Below are 15,240 nucleotides of genomic sequence, written 5' to 3' on the forward strand. Positions count from 1 at the left end.
CATGGTGTTGGGCACTCTTCTAACTTAGCAAACACATTAAGGAGTTTGAAGGAAGAAATAAGGATTTGTAAAGTAGATAATGGCATAATCATGTAGGAGCAGGAGAAACAAGCAGAAGCCAATGCACTAATTCTTCAGAGTCTATCAAAATTGCAAAGGCACAAACCACTTTGGATCAGTTATGGACATGAAGAAAGGACTAATGGGGCCATATGGTAGGAGATCTCATAGTGGGCACATGTTAGATAAATATGACATGATCAGATATAGAAGGTTCTTGGATACACCATACAAGAGGGGTGATCGACATAGGTACTATTCTAGTTATGGTTCTCATAGGTATCATGATCATCATTGTTATCATCCTTACAGGAGGAGTGATAGGGGATATTTGTTGGATGATTTCAAGAAAGAAAAGCCACCTTCCTTTGATGGGGAAATGAAGAAATCATAGGATGCAGAAGCATGGTTGTTTGGAATGAATAAGTTATTCAGGATATATGATTACTTAGAGAACATGAAGGCCAGAATAGTTGCATTCAGTCCTAAAGGTAAAGCAAATATTTAGTGGGAAGATGTAAAGAAGGTCAGTGATATTTATGAGGAGGAGTTGACTTGGAGTGAATTTGAGAGACTATTCAAGAAGAAGTACCTATCCGAGAGGTACTATGACGACAAGGAAAAGGTTTTTTATGAGGCTAAATATGAGATCTATGACTGATGAGGAGTACACTAGTATATTTTTGTAGTTGTTGAGTATGTGCTTTACCTCAAGGAGAAGAAGGTCAAGATTCATAGATTCATGAATGGGTTGTCGACACAAAGATTCTCCATATGAATAATATGAGTAGCATGGTGTTGGTCACTCTTCTAAATTAGCAGACACATTGAGGATTTTGAAGGAAGAAATAAGGATTTGTAAAGTAGATAATGACAGAATCATGCAGGAGCATGAGAAACAAGAAGAAATCAATGCACTAATTCTTCGGAGTCTGTTAGAATTGCATAGGCACAAACCACTTTGGATCAGTTATGGATAGGAAGATAGGACTAATGTGGCATATGTTAGGAGATATCGCAGTGGGCACGTGTCAGATAAAGATGACATGATCAGAGATGGCAGGTTCTTGGATACACCAGACAGGAGGGATGATCGACACATGCACTATTCTAGTTATGGTTCTCATAAGTATCATGATCATCATCGTTATCATCCTTACAGGAGGAGTGATAGGGGATATTTGCTAGATGAGTTCAAGAAAGCAAAGCCACCTTCCTTTGATGGGGAAATGAAGAAATCATAGGATGCAGAAGCATGGTTGCAGGGAATGAATAATTTCTTTGATACATGATTACTTAGAGAACATGAAGACCAAAATAGCTATATTCAATCTTAAAGATAAAGAAGATATCTAGTGGGAATATGTAAAGAACGTTAGAGATATTTATGAGGAGGAGTTGACTTGGAGTGAATTTGAGAGACTATTCAAGAAGAAGTACCTATCGGAGAGGTAATATGACGACAAGGAAAAGGAGTTTTATGAGGCTAAAGGTGATATCTATGACTGATGAGGAGTACACTAGTATATTTCTAGAGTTGTTGATTATGTTCCTTACCTCAAGGATGAGAAGGCCAAGATTCACAGATTCATCAATGGGTTTTCGATAACATTTAAGGATAGGATTGAGTTTTATGAGTTTAGATCATTGGAGGAGGCCATCCAAAAGCTAAAGAATTGTTATGAGAAATCAAAGCCCAGATCTAATATTAAAACAGATTGGAAAGGTAATAATAATAATAAAGGGAAATGGGACAAGAAATAGGTAAGGCCTCAGGACACAACTAACAAAGAGAATGTAACGCCACACAAGAAGCCCAATGCATCTAACAAAGGATAGGAATATCAGTATGAGAAGAACAAGGGTGATGATAGGAAACATGTATAGTGTTTGACTTGTGGTAAAGTTCATCGTCAAAGAGATTGTACACAACATCAGGGTGGTAGACCGCAGATTTACAGTGTTCAAGAAGTGCAGATAGTGGGGTATGTTGGACAAAGTGTTCTGCGGATCTATGCAATGTTAGATAATAGGCAGGAACATCACCAGGGGTCTATTATCAAGATGGATGGTAAGCTTTGTGATCAAGTTGTTTCTATTTTGATTGATCCTGGATCTACTTATAGTTATGTTAATCCTAACCTGGTGGATAAGTGTGGTTTGAATAAAAAAATTGCATGTAGAGTCTTGGTTAGTACAATTGGCTACAGGTACAAAGAAGCGAGTTCATCATTGGGTAAGAGCTTGTGAATTTGAGTTGAATGGTATTCCTACATCAGCACATTTGAATGTATCGTCATTGGGATGATCTAGTATGTTGTTGGGCATGGATTGGTTGTATCTTCATAGGACCAAGGTGGATTGTTATGACAAAGCAATTGAGTTTTTGGATGATAATGGAGAATAGAGAATCTTGCAGGGTAAGAAGAAAGCAACATTAGTTAGGATGGTGACAACTATGTAGGCAAAGTGCAATCATAGGAAAGGGTGTGTGTTATTTGCAATGCATATTTCTAGTGACAAGGGTAAGGAAGTTGAGGATGTGGATGCCTTGAGCAAGTACCCAATTTCACAATAGTTTCAAGACGTGTTTCCAATAGAGATTTCAGAATTGCCGCCTCATATGGAAGTGGATTTTTATATTGAGTTGGTATCAGGGAAACACCAGCATCAAAGGCACCATATAGGATGAGCACTCCAGAGTTGGTAGAGCTGAAGCTGCATTTGAAGGAAATGCTTGAAAAGGGATATAGTAGGCCAACTGTATCACCATGGGGCGCACCAATATTGTTTGTGAAGAAGAAGGATGGTACTCTAGGGTTGTCAATTGATTACAGGCAGTTGAACAAGGTGACCGTCAAGAACATGTATCCATTGCCAAGGATTGATGATTTGTTCAATCAGTTGAAGGGAGCAATAGTGTTCTCAAAGATTGATCTGAGATCTAGATATCATCAGGTATCCATAAAGGAAGATGACATTTACAAGACAACTTTCCGGACCAGATACAAACATTATCAGTTTGTTGTAGTTCCATTTGGTTTGACTAATGCCCCAGCTACCTTTATGTGCTTGATGAATAGTGTGTTGCGTCCTTATTTGGAAAAGTTTGTTATTGTGTTAATTGATGACATCTTGATATATTCTAAGAATGAGGAAGAACATACCGAACATTTAGCAACAATGTTGAGAAGCTAAGAGAGAATCAATTGTATAAGCTTAGAAAATGCAGTTTATTTTAGAAAGAGGTACATTACTTGGGACATGTGGTTTCCAAGGAAGGCATAGCAGTAGATCCAGAGAAGATAAGGGCTACCATGGAGTGGGCAGCTCCTAGGAATGTGGATGAGGTATGATAATTTATGGGGTTAGCAGGTTATTATGGGAGGTTCATCAAGAACTTCTCATAGATTTCATATCCCATCACATCATTGCAAAGTAAAGATAAGAAGTTTGAATGGACAGAGGAATGTGCAACAAGTTTGAGTAGTTGAAAAAATTGTTGATAGATGCTCCAGCACTAAAGATTACAGATCGAGACAGAGAATTTGTGGTATGCATAGATGCTTGCAAAAGGGGACTTGGTGGAGTTCTTATGTAGGAGGGACATGTAGTATGCTATGATTCACGGAAACTAAATGAGCACGAGTAGAATTATCTGACACATGATCTTGAGTATGCAACGATAATTCATGCATTGTAGATGTGGAGGCACTATCTTCTTGGCAAGAGGTTTGTACTAATGAGCGATCACATTGGATTGAGGTACCTATTTATCCAACCAAATCTGAATTCCAGGAAAGCTAGATGGTTGGCCACAATCAGTGAGTTTGAATTTGAGATCGAGTACATTAAAGGTATAGAGAACAGGGTTGCAGATGCTCCAGAGAACTATATGGTGCATAGTGCCCAGTGGACTGATATGAGCCTAGAGTGTAGCAGGTGGAGGAACAAAAGAGTAAATAGTGATAGTGGCTGATAATAGTGTAGCAGGCAATGTGATGAATAGAGTGCTTAGCAATAGTGTAAGTGTCTGTATAGTGAAGAGATAGGACTGAATAGTGTACTTAGCAAACAGGTATAGGTGAACCACATAGCAGATATGAGCTTTTATGGCATAGAGTTAAATGCTAAGGTCTTATAGGCAGGTCAGTAGGATAACATGTACATGGATCTCAAGCATAGGTTCCAACAGAGTACAAGTATAGATGCAGGTACATGTAGATGTGCAGGTACAGGTGCACAGGATGTGACTATCATCTCACAATAGATGGCTTGATTAGATTTAGGGACAAGATATATGTGACAGATGAAAACGAGCTCAAGAAGCTCATCTCAAGAGAGTTTCATGTGAAACCGTATTCAAGTCACTCGGGATATCAGAAGCATTGAAAATGGTGAAGAAGTTCTACTATTGGTCAAACTTGAAGAAATAAGTGGCAGAGTTTGTGTTGAGATGTTTGGATTGCCAATAGGTAAAGGCATAGTGTAAGTATCTAGGAGGGTTACTACAACTGATATCAATTCTAGAGTAAAAATGGGAGGTCGTTTCCATGGACTTCATCATAGGTTTGCTGATAACATCTAGAAAACATGATTCCATCATGGTTGTGGTGGACAGGTTGACTAAGGTAGTTGACTTCATTCCAATGAAATCTACCTATTCAGCTAGTGATGTGGCACAAGTGTTCATCAGAGATGTAGTCAGATTGCATGGTGTTCTGAAGAATATTATATCAAATAGGGATGCAAAGTTCACTTCCAAGTTTTAGGAGGAGTTGTTTGCATGTTTAGGTATAGAATTGGCCTTCGGCATAACTTATCATCCACAGATAGATGCACAGACAGAGAGGGTCAACAAGATATTGGAGGATATGTTGAGGATGTATGTGAGGCATCAATAGTGGAAGTGGGAAGAATATCTTCCACTAGTAGAGTTTGCTTACAACAATGGGTATCAGGAGTCACTAAGGATGAGTTTATTTCAGGCACTCTATGGGTAGATTTGTAATACTCCTATTAGTTGGAGTGATCTAGTTAACATAGTAATGATAGGACCGTATATGTTGGTAGAAATGAAATAGGAAATGCAGGTACTCAAGAATAATCTAAAGACAACACTAGATAGGAAAAAAATTTATGTAGATCAAGGATTTTTAGGTTGGGGAACAGGTGTACTTGCGTATCAAACTGATGAGCCCCAAAAATGTACAATTATTTGGGCTCATTCAACCTCCTAATTTGGCTTAGTCCACCATTCTCATTTGTTTATTTCATGTTTTTGATTATTTTTATGTTAATAGAGTGAATTTGGTTAGTCATTATGCCAACAAGTCTATTGGGTGCTTTGTGTAGCCTTGTTGGTCAACTTGGAGACAAAATTGAAGGTCTTAATGAGCACTTGGCAGCCAAATTCGTGGGAGAACAAGCTAGAGGATTTGTAGGAAGGTGTCCCCCTCATTTATGGGCCCTTACCTCGAATTCTCCACCATCAGCTCGGAGTTCAAAGGCCACCAAATCAATGAGCACAAGGGCAGCCAAGCAAGTCAAGTAGGACTGCTGTTAACTACAAGTCTTGGGCAGCCAAGTCCCTAACTTTTAGGAGGACTGTTGGGTCCTCAAATTGTATAAATAAGAAGGCTTGGGGCCTCATTTTGGTTAGCTAGTGGTTAGTCATTTTGTAGCCAGTTAGTCATTTTGTTTTAGCCATTAGTTAGCTAGTTTGTAGTTCGATTTTTATGCAATAGATTAGCTTTTCTTTCAGCTCATGTTCAAGTTCTCCTTGTGGACAGTTTTGATGTACTTTTCATTTCTTGATTAATAAAGATGGATCCAGCTTTGCACCAGCTCTAAATCTTTCATGGGAGGCTGTAGCTCTTGGGGTTGGGCCCATCTCAAGCGCCCAGTACCTCCCTTGTTTATCTTTATGTGTTTGCTGCATTCTTGAAATAAAATCTGCTCTTTAGATTTAATTCGTGCTTTGTTACTTAGGTTTCTTTTGATGGTTCAAGTAGCTTCTCATGTTTATAATAGATTGGTAGGAGTTTGTATGCATTTAGATCTTTTGGCATGTTCTTTCTCATGTGATGTATATGGTTCTCTTTTCAAACAAGGCTGTTGTTTACTCATTCATTAACAGTTGGATTGAATTAGCTAGGACTTGGTTTGTTTGCAAGAATTCATTGATTTGTTGGAATAAGCATTGTGCAGGGCATCTCTATCACCTTCATCACCTCCTCGTTCATCTGAGCCTCGTTCAGGTCAGCTCCTCCATCACCAAGTCTGTTTCTTCATCTCCCATCTGCTCTTTTGCCACGTAACCCTACCTTCTTGCTTTTCCATTGCCTAAACCTTCGTTGATGCAAGTCAGCCTTCCTCATCATCTCACCTCTCCATCCATCAGTTCCTAGGTCACTTCAGACCCCCATCCTACCTCCATAACCATCCATGCATCTTCCATCAACCATCCATCCTCAAAAATCCCATTTCGAACCATCCTGTAGAAGAATTACAGAACATCCTGTAGAAGACTTACAGCACTTCCTGTAGAAACCCCTGCATACTTCCTATAGAAGTTCATGAACACGGTTGCATGTCATCCAGACTTTTTGAAACTCTCAGAAAGGATACTGGGGATCCCTTAGACTCTCTCTGTACCATCCCAACCTTTCCCAAAGCATTTCATCCCTTGATCCATCCCTGCACAGTGGAAAACTAGTTAGAAGCACATGCATGATAATTTCAACAACTTAATCAAAAATACAAAAAGATGTTTTCTTCAGATAGTGATAACGTAGACACATGAATTTTACCTTCCTAGAAGTAATGGCATCTCTTTTCGTTGTTTGCATTCTTTCCTTTGCATCAGTAGGACTAGCTGGTAGAATTAGGGTTTGCTAGGGTTTGCTAGGGTTTGTGTTTCTTTTTGGCTTTCAGTTCATTTTTGCAAAATAGATTAATTTCCTTCGAGATAGCCTTCGTCCATCATTTAGAAAGCTTCTTCTGAGAGCATATAGAAGTTGGCTTGAGCCCTAGTGGACTTGTGCCAGCTGACCAAGTGACAGCTGCGACAAGAGCTAGTACTTGTGCATACAGCACCGTCGCTTCCAAGTTTGTACGAACTACCGGGTTGATAAAATTAGAGATAGGAAGCTCCAGGAGTTGTAGCATTATTGCTACAATACTGGAGCTCACCATCCTTTTGGCGTCGTTGCCGGGGAAGCGGCAGAGTATTGGTGATTGTTGCTATTCTTCTATTTTCTACTACAACCTTCTGCTAAGTAGTTTATTTCATTTCCATTATGCAATTTCATTTATGCAACAGTAGATTAGCATTTCTTGCTTTCATAGATTAGCATTTCCTGCTTTCATAGATTATCATTTCTTGCTTTCCTAGAATAGCCTTTCAATTCCGCAATTTCAATTCTGCAAGCGTAGGTTAGCATTTCAATTCTTGCAATTTCATTTGAGCAAAATAGAATAGTCCTTTCCTGCTTTCATTTCAATTCCGCATTTTCATTTCAGCAAGATAGTTAGTTGCAGTTCAATCTATTTCAATTTTGCAAGTAGAAGTAGAAAAAAGAAAAAACAACCAAAAAGATTTCATTTCATGCTTTGTAGGAGTAGAGATAAGTTAGAAAAATGATTGCACAACCCCCCCACTGCTTCACACAGCCAACGTTCTTCTTCGATGGCTGTGATGAAAGAACCCTTGGGTGGACATCAAGGCATATTTAAAGAACCTCTAGGGGAGAAGAAGAAGAAAAAATTCCTCTGGAGCAAATGGCTACAAGCAGAAATGTTGAGAGCAGTCCCTTATCCAAAGATGAATTTGCAAATCAGATCGAAGATTTCAAGAGTGACATGAGGCAGTTTCTTGCCATGCAACTGGATACCTTGCGGATCCAAAAGAAGCAAGAAGAAGCCAAGAGGGCTTTGGTCATTTTTTGTCCTAGGTGCCTTAAAAAGCATCCTAGGAACGAATGTCCAATGCACTCCCTAGAAGTGTGTTTTGTATGTGAAGAATACCATCCTATAGATCAGTGCCCTTCCTTACCCAGATTCAAAGCTGCATAGCAGAGAGCCAAAGGAGCCACTGAATCACCCTATTACATGAACCAAAGTTGGTCGCATGGACCTAGATCTTACCAGCAGGAACTACAAGGGACACCTGAGACCTATTATGACCCCTATCAAGCCACTTTCATGCCTTCTTGGGGTCCCCCTGCTCATCCTTCCTGGTCTACACCTCCTCCTTGGTCATATTCTCCTTGTTCCTTCACAGATCCATATTATGCCCAACCAGTTGCTCATTCATTTCACTCTTATGCTCAGCCACAGCCTCAGTGGAATGCACCTTATCAGGAGTGGAGGCCCCAGTACATCTCTCATCCCGCTCATTTTCCTCCTCCACCTGCTCATCCACAACCATCGCCTCCTCCTCCACTAAGGCAACCCCAAATGCCTACCCAACCACACTGCCATCCATCTCCATCTCAATTTCACACTTCCACTCAACTACCCGTACCATCATCTCCAAACCTACACATTGGAGTAGCTCAACACAAGTGCAAAGCTGAGGCACAACATATGCAAATGACTCCTTTTGAGCTCAATGATGTTCACCAAAGCTCAGGAAGAGTGTTGCAAAACAAAGATTATATTGACAACATTGAAGGACCAAAGGAAAAAGAAGATTCAGAAGAGGAAATCAAAGAACCATGGGCTTCACTTGATCAAGTGAAGAGATCAGAATCAGAGATCAAGAAAGCTTCCTCATGGTTACCATCAAAACCTCCATGTAGTCAAGAGAAAGATCAGCAAAAAGAGGAAGAAGAGAAAGTCATGTTAGAAGGTGACATGAAACATGATTCAGATCAGAAAAAGGACCAAGGATATCAAAGCTATATTGAGACATGGTTCCAGACAGTCACTAAGTTGCAGCAGTACTCTCTTCCTCAACTATGTTTTGTACTTTCAAAGTCAGATCATTTTGTCTCTGAAATTTGGATAGTTGTCAAAGCATGCATTCCGAGCCTTCACATCATTTTGTCTCTAATCTTGATGTGCACATGGTTCCATTGGAAGTATTCTTATACTTGAAAATGATTTTGTTTTTTTCAAGTAGGGTAGGGTAGAAAAAAAAAAAGAAAAAAGAGAAAAAAAAAAAGAAAAAAGAAAAAGAAAAAAAATGAAAAAAGAGGAAAATAGAAATCTAAGGTGAAAACCTCCTTGGAGGCGCCTTAGATTGGCTCATTGATTGAAAACCTCCATGAGGCAGTCAATGGGTTGGAAAAAAGAGAAAAGAGAACAAGATCTTTGGGTGAAAACCTCCCTTGCCTCCCTTGGAGGCGCCCAAGGCAGGCAATTAGGGTGAAAACCTCCATGAGGCGCCCTAGTTGTTTTTTTTCAAAAAAAAAAAAAAAAAAAGAGAAAAAAGAAAAAGAAAAATAAAGCTAATCTCCATTGAATAATTTCATGTTGCAGCAGTGACATTGCAGGTTGCAAGAAGGACATTGTAGGTCAGGTGGATCACTCAAAACAAAGACAAAGGAGTTTTTGTGCCTTCTACAGGAAGTTTCGTATCTTCTACAGGAAGCTTACAAAAAAAGCCAAATTGATCTCCGAGGAGGACCTGAAGGCTTGGAATATGTCCATGAGGCCTACCCACATCCATGTTTCCATTCCTCACCCCTTTTCCATCATTTTTTTCATGTCATTATGCTTCTTTCCTCAAAACTGTGTCTTCTACAGGAAGCTCTGTATTTCTATAGGAAACATCCTGTAGAACCTTTGGACGAGCCAAATCCAATTTCAAAAGTGAATCTAATGGTGGGAATCTGTTGATTAGGCCTACAAGCACTTGTGTGTCCATCCCTTGCCTTTCTCCATCATTTGTCCACCTCATTTGCTTCTCATTGTGCTTCTACAGGAACTTCCTGTAGAAATTGTGGGAAACTAGGCATGCATTTCAAAAAGTGGTTTGGCGAACATGCTAGCTTCCTCAAGGGTTCAGAAGTCCTCATGCAGTCTTCCAACTCATCCTCCATCATCTCCACACCTGCATCACAGCCAAAATTCATTTTGTCATACCATGCAACCAAAATGCAAAAGGCCTTGAAGCAAAAATACCTAGAGCCAAATTTGTTTTTGCCATAACTTGAAAACCATGCATCCATTTGACAAACCGTTTTATGGGGTATTGTACAAGGTTGATGACAACATGCCTGAGCAGTTTCATGCAATTCCGGTGCACGGTTTCCAAGGAATCAGCCTCCATCACCATCAGCCATTTTTGCCTTTTCTCCATATCCGTGCATCCATTTCAAAACCTGTTTCATGGGAAGATGCACATGGGTGATAGTAACCTACCCAAGCAGTTTCAGCCGATTCCGATGCACGGTTTCCGAGAAATCAAGCTTTGAATTCTTCAGCCATTTTCCATTTTTCTCGAAATCCGTGCATCCATTGATCACGAATTTGCTATGGGAGATGCATAATGATGGTAGTAACATGCTCACCAAGTTTCAGATCAAACCGATCTACCGTTTGGGAGAAATGGCAAAAAGAAGTCTGGTTTTGTGACCATGCAGCAGCAGCAGCTTGAACGGGCAGAGTTGAACGTGGAAATGATTGCATGCACTCAGATCCGGCCAGAGGACACCTGCACATGAAAAAAGCAATCAAGGATTAGCAGCCAAGCCATATGCAATCAGGAAAACTAAGCATGCAGCAGCAAAATCAGAGCAGGCAGCAGCAAAAAGCTCATGACAGCCATTCAACTTTGAGGTATGTGACAAACTCATTCCTCTATTGCATAAATTTAATTCGAAAACTGCATGAATTAATGGAATGGTGGGATTAAGCCACGAATTAGTAAGGTTCAGCTGATTGTCGTCCCTAAGAACTTAGCCGGCAGTCACGCAGCATGGTCATTCACGTGAAACTAAAAAAACACAGCCAGTTATGGATAGTTTAAACTCCAGTGAAACAAATGGTAAGGGATTACAGGCAGATGGAACTGCAGGGGACGAATAGTTTGCATGGGCTAAGCGTAGGTCTCTGCCACCTCACCACAAATCACGCAGTGAATAAAGGAACGCTCGGCTGAAGACTCACGTAATTGTTGTTCAGGTACACTTGCTAACTGTTGTTCATTTACACTTGCAAATGTTAAACTCACGTCCTTCATCAAGTTTTTGGGCTTGTTAACAATTCTCTCGCATGCAAAGATCATTCAAAGGCCGAATCACTCTCTACAGGCGTTTCTACAGGATGTCTTCTACAGTGAAGGCAGAGAACAGCTCTGCAGAAGGAAAACGTTGAAAGATTCAGTTGGCTTTGTGAAAACACCTTCTTGATAAGTATGACAACATTATTAGCATGGCATTTAGCAATGATAAAACTTTCCAAAATTCTTTGAATTCATCATTGGGATTCTTTATTAATTTGAATACAATGTCACCAGAATATATTTCTTTGTTTGTTGATGATAACCGTCGGAAGGATCCAATGAAATCAGCGGAGAGCCTACTTTGGCCGTGCAAGTTCTCACAACAGGTTCATGGCCAACACAGCTAGGTGCATGTTGTAACCTGCCCACAGAAATCTGGGTTGTGTGTGAACTTAATGTTTCCACTTATCAGATGTGTATTCTAATGTTGTTTGAACAGGCAACAAATATCCTAGCTGCAGATCTGAAAAGGTGCTTGCAATCTCTTGCCTGTGTAAAGGGAAAATGTACTGCGTAAAGAACCTATGGGCAGGGATATAGGTGAAAAAGATACATTCCAGTTCAATGACAGTTTCGCCAGCAAGTTTTACAAGGTGAAAATAGGAACAGTGGCTGCAAGAAAAAAGAAAAGAACCACTCATACAAGGCCTATTCATTCGCACAAATACCACATTAGAACAGTATTATTGAATGAATCGATGTAGAATGTCAAGCCCCACTTGCATACAGCCTTATCCATTCTTTTGATGTTTCCACAGCCTCAATTTCATTTGTCTTCCAGTGTTTTGCAATATTTTCAGAAAAGAGGGTCATCTGGATTTGGTGCACTTAACAGTGCTTGCATACTCAGTAAAATTGTTCGAATTTGCAATGCTGGACTCCACTTGATGGAGATCAAAGAGATGCAGTTGTAGGATCTGTCCTATGATCAAGGAGCTCAACATATAGTTTATATTGGCTTGAATACCTCAGTGTGAACTGCAAATTGATATCTCTCAATGGGTATTTGAATTCCACGGTTGCAATCACAATTTAGACACACATGGAGATCTAACCTTCAGGTAGACTTCATGGATATGATAAAGAAGCAACAGTGAGGGTCTCAATGATGATGTAACAACCACAAAAAGACCACCACAGAAGGAACAGGCAGAGGAATGAGGAAGAGGACAAGCTGTTGAGGCCAAAGCAGGGGGTGGTAAAATAACACAAATGCCAAGGGAGAAGCGGTTGCAAGCACGAGCAGAGGAGACTGAAAAAGGCCAAACAAGTAGGGACACACCCAAGGCAGCCACAGCACAGCTCAAGGAGAAGGCACCCCCAGCCAAGCAAGCAAAATCAGAGAAAAGTGGTTCAGAGGAAGTTAGCAGACTGTTTCTACAGGATACAGTGGTGCTGACTGTTTCTACAAGAAGACAGAGACTGTTTCTACAGGAAGACAGAGACCGTTTCTACAGGAAGCCAAGAAAGGAGAAATTGGCTGAGATGTTAGCCAAGGAAGCCACTAGGGCCATCAAAGACAAGGGGAGAGATTTGGTTGCTCAGAGGATGAGCAACACTTTCAGTAGGGGGGTGATGATGAACCCCAAAAATGTACAATTATTTGGGCTCATTCAACCTCCTAATTTGGCTTAGTCCACCATTCTCATTTGTTTATTGCATGTTTTTGATTATTTTTATGTTAATAGAGTGAATTTGGTTAGTCATTATGCCAACAAGTCTAATGGGTGCTTTGTGTAGCCTTGTTGGTCAACTTGGAGACAAAATTGAAGGTCTTAATGAGCACTTGGCAGCCAAATTCGTGGGAGAACAAGCTAGAGGATTTGTAGGAAGGTGTCCCCCTCATTTATGGGCCCTTACCTTGAATTCTCCACCATCAACTCGGAGTTCAAAGGCCACCAAATCAATGAGCACAAGGGCAGCCAAGCAAGTCAAGTAGGACTGTTGTTAACTACAAGTCTTGGGCATCCAAGTCCCTAACTTTTAGGAGGACTGTTGGGTCCTCAAATTGTATAAATAAGAAGGCTTGGGGCCTCATTTTGGTTAGCTAGTGGTTAGTCATTTTGTAGCCAGTTAGTCATTTTGTTTTAGCCATTAGTTAGCTAGTTTGTAGTTCGATTTTTATGCAATAGATTAGCTTTGCTTTCAGCTCATGTTCAAGTTCTCCTTGTGGACAGTTTTGATGTACTTTTCATTTCTTGATTAATAAAGATGGATCCAGCTTTGCACCAGCTCTAAATCTTTCATGGGAGGCTGTAGCTCTTGGGGTTGGGCCCATCTCAAGCGCCCAGTACCTCCCTTGTTTATCTTTATGTGTTTGCTGCGTTCTTGAAATAAAATCTGCTCTTTAGATTTAATTCGTGCTTTGTTACTTAGGTTTCTTTTGATGGTTCAAGTAGCTTCTCATGTTTATAATAGATTGGTAGGAGTTTGTATGCATTTAGATCTTTTGGCATGTTCTTTCTCATGTGATGTATATGGTTCTCTTTTCAAACAAGGCTGCTGTTTACTCATTCATTAACAGTTGGATTGAATTAGCTAGGACTTGGTTTGTTTGCAAGAATTCATTGATTTGTTGGAATAAGCATTGTGCAGGGCATCTCTATCACCTTCATCACCTCCTCGTTCATCTGAGCCTCGTTCAGGTCAGCTCCTCCATCACCAAGTCTGTTTCTTCATCTCCCATCTGCTCTTTTGCCACGTAACCCTACCTTCTTGCTTTTCCATTGCCTAAACCTTCGTTGATGCAAGTCAGCCTTCCACATCATCTCACCTCTCCATCCATCAGTTCCTAGGTCACTTCAGACCCCCATCCTACCTCCATAACCATCCATGCATCTTCCATCAACCATCCATCCTCAAAAATCCCATTTCGAACCATCCTGTAGAAGAATTACAGAACATCCTATAGAAGACTTACAGCACTTCCTGTAGAAACCCCTGCAGACTTCCTGTAGAAGTTCATGAACACGGTTGCATGTCATCCAGACTTTGTGAAACTCTCAGAAAGGATACTGGGGATCCCTTAGACTCTCTCTATACCATCCCAACCTTTCCCAAAGCATTTCATCCCTTGATCCATCCCTGCACAGTGGAAAACTAGTTAGAAGCACATGCATGATAATTTCAACAACTTAATCAAACATACAAAAAGATGTTTTCTTCAGATAGTGATAACGTAGACACATGCATTTTACCTTCCTAGAAGTAATGGCATCTCTTTTCGTTGTTTGCATTCTTTCCTTTGCATCAGTAGGACTAGCTGGTAGAATTAGGGTTTGCTAGGGTTTGTGTTTCTTTTTGGCTTTCAGTTCATTTTTACAAAATAGATTAATTTCCTTCGAGATAGCCTTCGTCCATCATTTAGAAAGCTTCTTCTGAGAGCATATAGAAGTTGGCTTGAGCCCTAGCGGACTTGTGCCAGCTGACCAAGTGACAGCTGCGACAAGAGCTAGTACTTGTGCATACAGCACCGTCGCTTCCAAGTTTGTACGAACTACCGGGTTGATAAAATTAGAGATAGGAAGCTCCAGGAGTTGTAGCATTATTGCTACAATACTGGAGCTCACCACAAACCCAAGAAGAGCTCCTTTCAGATTGGATCATGTGCCATATTCGCACCTTGGTTTTGTGGACCTTTCAAGATTCTTGAAAGGATTGGACCAGTAGCCTATCAACTTGTACTACCTCCAACAGTGAAATTCCATGACGTTTTCCATGTGTCATTGCTTAAAAAGTATGTTAAAGATGTTGATCATATGATTGACTGGTCTATATTGCAGGTGGACCCAAAAGGAGAATTCCAGTCAAAACATCAATGTATATTGCAAAGAAATATGTTCATGCTACAGAACTGAGAAATTGAACAAACTGAAGTGTAGTGGAAGCACTTTGGGCCTGATGAAGCTACATGGGAGATGGTAGATCATATGTGGGCTATATATCCT

This window comes from Pinus tabuliformis, chromosome J (genome assembly GCF_031772625.1).
Source record: "Pinus tabuliformis cultivar Carrire ecotype Pingquan chromosome J, CPIR1, whole genome shotgun sequence".
NCBI classification, from domain to species: Eukaryota; Viridiplantae; Streptophyta; class Pinopsida; order Pinales; family Pinaceae; genus Pinus; species Pinus tabuliformis.